We start from the raw sequence: 8,274 nt of genomic DNA, 5'->3' as shown, positions 1-8,274 counted from the left end.
TCTCTTCAAAAGTTATTTTTGTTCTACACTAATATATTATTTGACATTGAAAGTCTTTTATATAATAAATTTGTCTGATTATTGGAAGAAGATGAATGTGCGCACACATGTATATTTAAAAAATATGAACAAACCACATGCAAACAGTCTATTATTGAGTTGGAAGAGATGAAATATCAACTGCCCAATTGCAAGGATTATTGTATATGTATTTTGATATTATTAAAAGCTTGTTATTTATCATAGAGAAAATTAAATTTCTTTTAACCATAATTGTATGTATAATGTCTTTGTTTTGTAGACACATTTATTTTAATATGATTATCTAAATTTTTATTCACTAAATCTGTAAAGTGAAAGGATTTATCGTAATAAACAATTGTATCATAATGTTTTTTTTTAAATCTATGGAAGATGACTATTTTTTGTCACTTAAATATTAATATCAAAATTATTTATAATGATTATATCTCTAATGCAAACATTATTATCATTATTAAAATTACACTTATCTCTCCCATGCAAAGGCATAACACTAGTGTGTGTATATACAAGAAATGATTTGCCAAAATAGCCAAAGGCCATGGAATCAATGGCCAATCAAGCACCTAATGGGGCATTTTAAATTGTGAAAAACATGTGACTAGCTTGCATTTTGACCTTTTATTTAAAAAATATATTAAAAAATTGCATGTTTATGGCTTTTTAAAACAACCTTTTTATTGAAAAAAATTTTATTTTAGAAACGCACTCGATTTTTTTAAAAAAATCCATTCATTTTTTTAATCGTATTATTATTCGGATAGAAAGTACTTTTATGCATGTTTTAAGAATTATTTATGTTTTATTTTTTTAATTTTTGACAAAGTGGATAAACCACATTTATTAGAAAGTTAAAGCAGCTACATGCCAAGGTGACAACAAATGATGCATTTCACTAAAGTCCGAAAACGACCACACAACCAAAAATGTAAACAAGCTAAGAACATATAGTCCACTAGAAGTGGAGCAACATGATACAAGAGAAAAACAAAAACACCTAGGGGGAAAGGAAAGCTCCCTAGGAGGCATCATGGACATCGCGAAACTAGCCCTGCATTAAGCTCGATCTTCTTGTTTGTCATGGCTCACCCCACTTGGGTCAGTGAACTCTTGGCTTCTCTTGACAAAGATGTGCACTCGTCCCAATTTTTTTGTCTTTTTGTGATCCGGAGTCAGCAGACACCAAGCGTAAAACGTATGAGAAATTTTTAGTAATTAAAGATATATAGGAATAAAAAGCAATCATAAAAAAATTCTCCCTGCTTTCTTTTCAAGCCGACATTCCAGTATTAGGGCTCTAGAGAGAGTGTCCCAAGAAACCTCTCACCTCTTTTCTAATGTCTTTTTCTCCAGTGGGTCCCAAAGGTCAAGAAGAGACGTAAGGTAGATGATTGAGAGCAAGAGTATGGCTGAAGTGTTTTTAATTTTTAGAATTATTTTAACTTTTAAACATATTCCAATATGACTTTTTTTTTAAAAATTTGCTTCTCACTTGTAATAATTTTATATATAAAAAAAAGGGAAAATTACTGTTCACCCCTCGTCATTTTCAAAACTTCCCAAAAACCCCCTCCAACTTTTGCACACCCCAGACAACCCTCCATTATATTTTACATTCTCTTTAACCCCCCGCCGGTAAGTTGAAGTGGGTCCATGATATGAAATTCCTTTTTTGCTCTTGTAAAATGAGGGAAAAATGGCGCCCAATCATATCATATCTGAACTTTATGCATAATTTTCCAATTTTGTTTGCCTCCTGCTTGCTTTGTCTCAAACAAAGTTTAGAAGGCTCATATCTTGTTCTTCTTGTTCTTGTTCTTCTTTTTCTTCTTCCTCATTTGGTGTACTCAATTTTAGCTTTTTGCCACGCTAAAAATTTGGCACGCCTCCCTGTACTCAATTTTAGCTCTTGCCACGAGAAGGCAACTCGGGCGCCCTAGACTGAAAAGAGGATCGAGTCGTAAGCCGCCCCGAGGACGATGAGTTGCTTTGTAGCCATCGCCACGCTCGTCCGCAAGTCGCATTGTAGCCATGCCACGCTCCGGTCACAATCGCAGATCAGTGCAATGAATCTGCTGTCGAGTAGCCATTGTGTATATACTTTTAGTATTGTTTAAATATTAAACTTTATATTTAAATACATCTCATACCGCTTAAATATTGGCTTCTATTTAAATTTGTTTTTTTATCTTTTAACCTATATTTTTTTATCCGCTTTAAAATATACAACGCGATGGTGCCAGCGTTCCCTGCTGCACTAATGCACGCCGTTACCCAAGCGCTTTCCACTCCCGTCGCAGACATAAAAAAATCGAAGTCAAGCTGCAAAGCAGTCGCTGGATTTCGCGAAAGATAAATGGGAAGGAAGAACCATTTCGTTGAACATACTCTCATCGGGCGCACTCCACCCTCTTCCTCTTCCTCTTCTTCTTGTGTAATGGTCATCCCGTCGAGTCGAACATTTCATGCTCACGATATTCGCCCATTCAAACCACATTTTTTTAGATCATAAACTTTTTACTGTGACGTGCCATGATTGTTTTTCTCTTGTCATCCGTAGAACAACTCAGAGGTGAAAATCTTTTTTTCGCCCAAGGCGAAAATGCTCGCCTTCTGCTCTACGGGTAAGCAACGACTGAAGTGCTTTCGCCTTTGGGTCAAGAAAAAGAAGGTTTCACTTACAAGTTGATCGCGGATGATTACCAAAAAGAAGGTTCATCACATGTCCTTTAAAAAAAGAACTTGATCTATAAAAATGCTCGGAGCGAGTGTTGTGGACACCCTATTCAAAGGTATACTTGACGATTCCGAGGTCCAGTATTGGTTACGCCGTCTGCTAAACGGAGAGTTTGAAGCTTTAAACGGAGAATTTTTTTGTATTGTCTTACATTCTATTTTTTTATCGTAGATTTGTATTTTTAAGTAAAGGTCATTAGTAATTACGCTGATATTTAATAATAAAATGAATGTTGTATTGTATTGTATTAAATGTATTTTTTTATCGTAGATTTGTATTTTTAAGTACATTTCATTGTAATTACGCTGATACTTTTATAAGAAAAATGTTAAACCGAGAAAATGAAATTTAAACAGAGCAAAAAAATAAAATGAAATTTAAAGGGAATGAATGTTATCGAGATTTGTATATTAAGTAAGTTGATATCGAATAAGAAAAATGAATGTTGTATTGTATTGTCTTACGTAACATTCTATTTTTTTATCGTAGATTTGTATTTTACGTACATTACATTGTAATTAAGTTGATATAATACAATAAGAAAATGTTAAACAGAGAAAAATCATGTTAAAGGGAGAAACTGATACTTAAACGGTATTTTAAATAGAGACTTTGTTATTTTAAATAGAGACTTCGTTATTTTAAATAGAGAGTTTCAATACAAGTAGGACATGTTGAGGTGAGAACTTTCATCTCGAGCGATTTGACAATATGTCTTCCTCGCGACAAATGGATATATATTTCCTTTTTGCCCTTTGGGATGGAGGGAAAAATACCGCCCAATCACATCACGCCTAGTCTAACCTCTATACATACAACCGTGCAGCTTTTTGTTTGCCTATCCGACCGCTGCTTTGTTGTTTACATCTTCTTCTTCTTCTTCTTCGCCTCTTTTTTTGTTCTTTTATTTCATTTGGTTTGTACGATTTGGTTTTCGCCGATATATTATGGAGAGTTTTTTTGTGGTATTGCTAGATTCAACGGGAGGGAAGAGTGCTAATGTTCACGGCTCGCACTTCTTGGGAGTTGGTGTTAATCGAGATATGTGAGCGATGGGGTCTCAAGTTTCCCTTTGTCGTAGTGAAGTTTATCACACCGTATGGATATAAAAACGGTTTGTCCAATAGAAAACGATGTTAACTTCCAGCGGATGTGTCACATGCACTCATCTTCAAATGCGCTGTAGTTGATCTTTTTGTCGAGAGAGACAATGTGCCATTGTCGATCTCTAATGAAAAACGAGTTTTACTCGTCAGAAGTTCCTTCTCTTTTATTTGATCCAGCTAGTATGGGTTCATTATTGTTTAAGTATGTCACCACCGGGTTAACATCTTGTACTATTTGTTTACGCTAATCTGGTCACTCGCTTAAGTATTTACGTTTAACGCTTAAATGTTTGCATTATCACTTAAACATTATATTCTCCGCTTAACATATTGATCTTTTCATTCGATCAAGTGTCAAGGTGAATTCGGATTCTCGCGAGTGCTCCCTGCTCATCTCCATGGGCGACCTCGACGGTGTGGGATGTCTTCCTTCCTCGCCGATCATTCCGCGTCGCCGCTGGATATTAGACAACGCTTTTGACGGTGTTGAACATTTCAGTGGATGTACTTTTGAAATCATGCAATCAAACGGAATTTTGACTTCAAATTCATAAAGAACGAAAAAACATCGAGCGATCGTGGAATGCGCCGCCGATGGTTGTCGCTGGCGCTTCATGCATCAAAAGAGTATAATAAAAAAATACTTTCGTAATCAAGACAATCAACCCGCCACACACTTGCGGTGGTGGCATAGGTTTGGCGTCACATCCGAAAGCATCTAAAAAAATGGGTTAGCGACGAGTGATTCTGTGGGCTCAAGGACCGCCCTCGTACAAGGCCATCGACATTCGAATGGCGACATGTTGTCCACATACCATACAAGCAGGCTTGGTTGGGAAAAGAGCATGTCCGGGTGGTCCTCGACGGCAAAGCGACATCTCCAGCCTACGATCGCTTGCTTTGGTATGTGGATAAGGTGGTCGAGACAAACCCTGCAGCTAGCAGGATCGTGGAAAGAGACGTGATCGCTATAAACGCGCATTCTTTTCTTTCAGCAGATGTATCATGGGATTCAAGAGGGCTTGCAGTCAGTCATGCTTTCTCGATGGTACCCACCTCCTTGAAAAATATCGGGCACACTCATCAGTGCCACAGTGAAAGATGGAAACAATGGATTTTTTTCCACGCCGCTTTCGTGATAGTCGACAACGAGACCGACGCCAATTGGACTTGGTTCATATCTAAGTTAGCCGATGCTTTTATACGAGGAAGGAGATTATCATGAGATAATTACCTTCGCCTCGGACATGTCCAAGGGCCTTGTGAACGCAATTGCGAGAGTCTTCCCTTCTTCGCCACACGCATACCGCCTTCGACATTTGGAGGCCAATTTTATGAAAGCCAATGTCGACTTGGGAAGGCATCGAGGGAGGAGTGCTGGTCTATATACTTCCGCATTGCGTGGGCATCCACGGGCTAAAGATTTCGATGATACCGCGAATGAACCGCAGCCACATCACCCCAAGCTCATCACTAGTTGATTAATAAATCGGATATGGCACATTGGTCGAATTATCTATTCGTAGGTGATCATTGGGGTGAGATGTATTCAAATGTCGCGGAGTCATTCAATGCTTGATCAAAGAAGCTCGTCATTTACTCAGTGATTTAAAATGGTCGACTCCATAAGGTCTCGCTAATGTTGATTTACACTTAACATTTAGTGTTACCCTTTAAAAAAATTTTCAATATTTGTTTAATTCGACTTGTCTGACTTTTAAATATTAATCCTTTCGTTTAACTATTTACAATAATGTTTAAACATGTTTACGTAATTATTTAACCATCACTATCTTTGTTTAACCTTATTTGCCGTGTTCAAGTTGATGCGATATTATGTAACCGCGTGAGCAAGCTTTAACAAACGGGAGACCTACTTACGCCCGTACATACATTCAAGGTAGAGATCATTGTTGAGGATAGCCGAAATCTTCGTGGTTGGTCATCGTGTCGATGATCATTATGAAGTGATCGACCAGCTGCAAAGAACTCCCGAGATCTTGCCATCGTAACTTGTTCATGTCGGCGGTGGCAAGTTTATGGTATCCCTTACTAACACGCTATACCGCAATAATGCGCATGCACACCAACGCTCATCGATTTATTAGCGGCTACTTCACCGCCAACAATTGCAAATTGGCGATAAGGAAGCTATATTCCCCATACCCGACGACGACAGTGCCTTCAGACGGAAATCGTGAGCTTCTGCTTATGATCACCGTCGAGGAGAAGGCACCAAGGCCCCTAGATGAAAAGAGGATCGAGTCGCAAGCGTTAGATGTCTCATGAAGTAACATCGCAGCACGCCATGGATCCGGCCACAATCATAGATCTTGTAATGAAAGTCGTCAGCCGACTCAGGCATTGTAAATAAGTCGACTTCTAAAGAGAAACAATCTGAATCGACCGGAAATTTTTTTCATATTTAAACTCTTATTCTTTACAAAGTGTTATCGCTATTTAAACAGAGACGATGTTATTTTTAAACAGAGAGTGTTATTTTAAACGAGAAATTGTAATTTTTAAATGTTTCAAACTCGATATTTAAACGATAGATGGTAAAGTTAAACATTTAAACCGAAATGTAAACAATGACACTCAGAATTAAACAATGAATTGAATTTGAATGGAATTATCACTTTACAATTGAAAAATGTATAAAAATTTACATCGACATATACAAGTCATGTTCTTCGAAAAATAAAAAAATAATGAATTGAATTTGTCCTGGTTTACATTCGAAAACAAAATTGACATTAACATATACATGTCTTGTCCTGCGAAATCAAAATTTAACCCACTTCGAACGACCCCCCCTTTCTCATGGACGCCACGCCTCCCTCCTTAAGTATGCGGGTAACATACTTTAATCTCGTGAAGTGAACGCCTCGTCATGTAGCCGTAGCTTCTCACCCCAAAGTAATTGCTCGATAAAACCGCATGACATAGACGTAGTGGGTACTTTTGCGGTCGCCAACTCAGCTGAATCCCGCATATCAATCGAACCGTGTCGAATAGATTCCACTGCCGAGATACGTAAGTTGAGATTAAGATACCGATTAAATAACAAACACTATCAATCGGATATAATTAAAGAACTTACCATGTCCAACGCTGGGCTTTTTTTCGCACTCTCGCCGCATGAAGAATAACGCCTCAGATTCTTGTTTGTCATTGTCAAGGACTCACTTACATGGAAGTGGCCATTCATTATTATCGGAGGATGACAATTTGAACTTTCATGCAAGTCACAGACAAAGATCTCCGATCATAGCCATAGTTGTTTCCATGGCGTCGTCCTGCTTTGACATAAACAGCACCAATGGTCTTATGATGGAGGCGCGCTTCTTGTAGGGATATGGCACCTTGCTCAGCGACTTTTGTATTATGCATACAAAAGCGCTCCATCACATCATCTCGTGACCATCTCCTTACCCCTCAAGCAAGAGGTATAATTTGTCCCGTGCAGTGTCGACAACGCCATTCTTCCACACGATGCTAGGTCGAGATTAAACGATAATGTATATAATTAGACCATATTCTAAATATTTAAATGATATTATCAATGCTAAAATGATATTATAAATAATTAAACGTTAGTAGATAAATTAAATGATAACATATAAAACATTTAAACACTATCACAAAAAGTTAAACACTATCATAAAAAACTTTAAACACTATCATGAAAAACTTTAAACTTACTCCGTCCATACAGCAGCTTAAGGAAGATCCTCATCAACTCCCTCGTCAGATTTGTTAAGACGCGATCGACCAACCCATTTTTCTTCTTCGAACGAAGACTTGCCGAGCCGCCTTGTCCCAATTTTGATCGGGCTCTTGATCATCTCCCTCGCCGCTTCTGGCCGGGGTCTTCACGGGGCACTCGTCGCTGAGCCTTCACGGTGTTCAAGACCACAGACAGATCTTCCTTCGATGCGGGACGGCTGACAAAGATCAACCGCGACACATCCTTACATGGTTGTTGTTGTTGTTGGGATTGTGTCCGGCTTCGACGCGGGACGACGACGAAAGATCAACCGTAGACATACCCTTACATGCTTCTTTTTGTCGGGATTGTATCTCGCTTTCGATGCGGCACTCGCCGGCCACGACGAACGATTCAACGATCTTCTCACCTGCGGGCCACCAAGCAATAAGATCAACCCGGGAGACACACCCTTAGCTTGTTCTTGTTCTTCGTGGATTGTGTCCATCTTTGATGCCGCATCTCGCAGCCGGTTCCACCGGGTCGTGGATTTTCGTTAACAAGGGAGTAAACGATCTTCTCAACCGCAGCAATGGCCACATCATCTATGATGTCCTCCACCATCATGGCTCATGTCATCTACGGCGATAGACTCAAGAATGTAGATCACCGCCGATGGT

The sequence above is a fragment of the Dioscorea cayenensis genome, unplaced genomic scaffold, assembly GCF_009730915.1.
Source record: "Dioscorea cayenensis subsp. rotundata cultivar TDr96_F1 unplaced genomic scaffold, TDr96_F1_v2_PseudoChromosome.rev07_lg8_w22 25.fasta BLBR01001815.1, whole genome shotgun sequence".
NCBI lineage: Eukaryota > Viridiplantae > Streptophyta > Magnoliopsida > Dioscoreales > Dioscoreaceae > Dioscorea > Dioscorea cayenensis.
Note: the sequence above shows the minus strand (reverse complement) of the source record.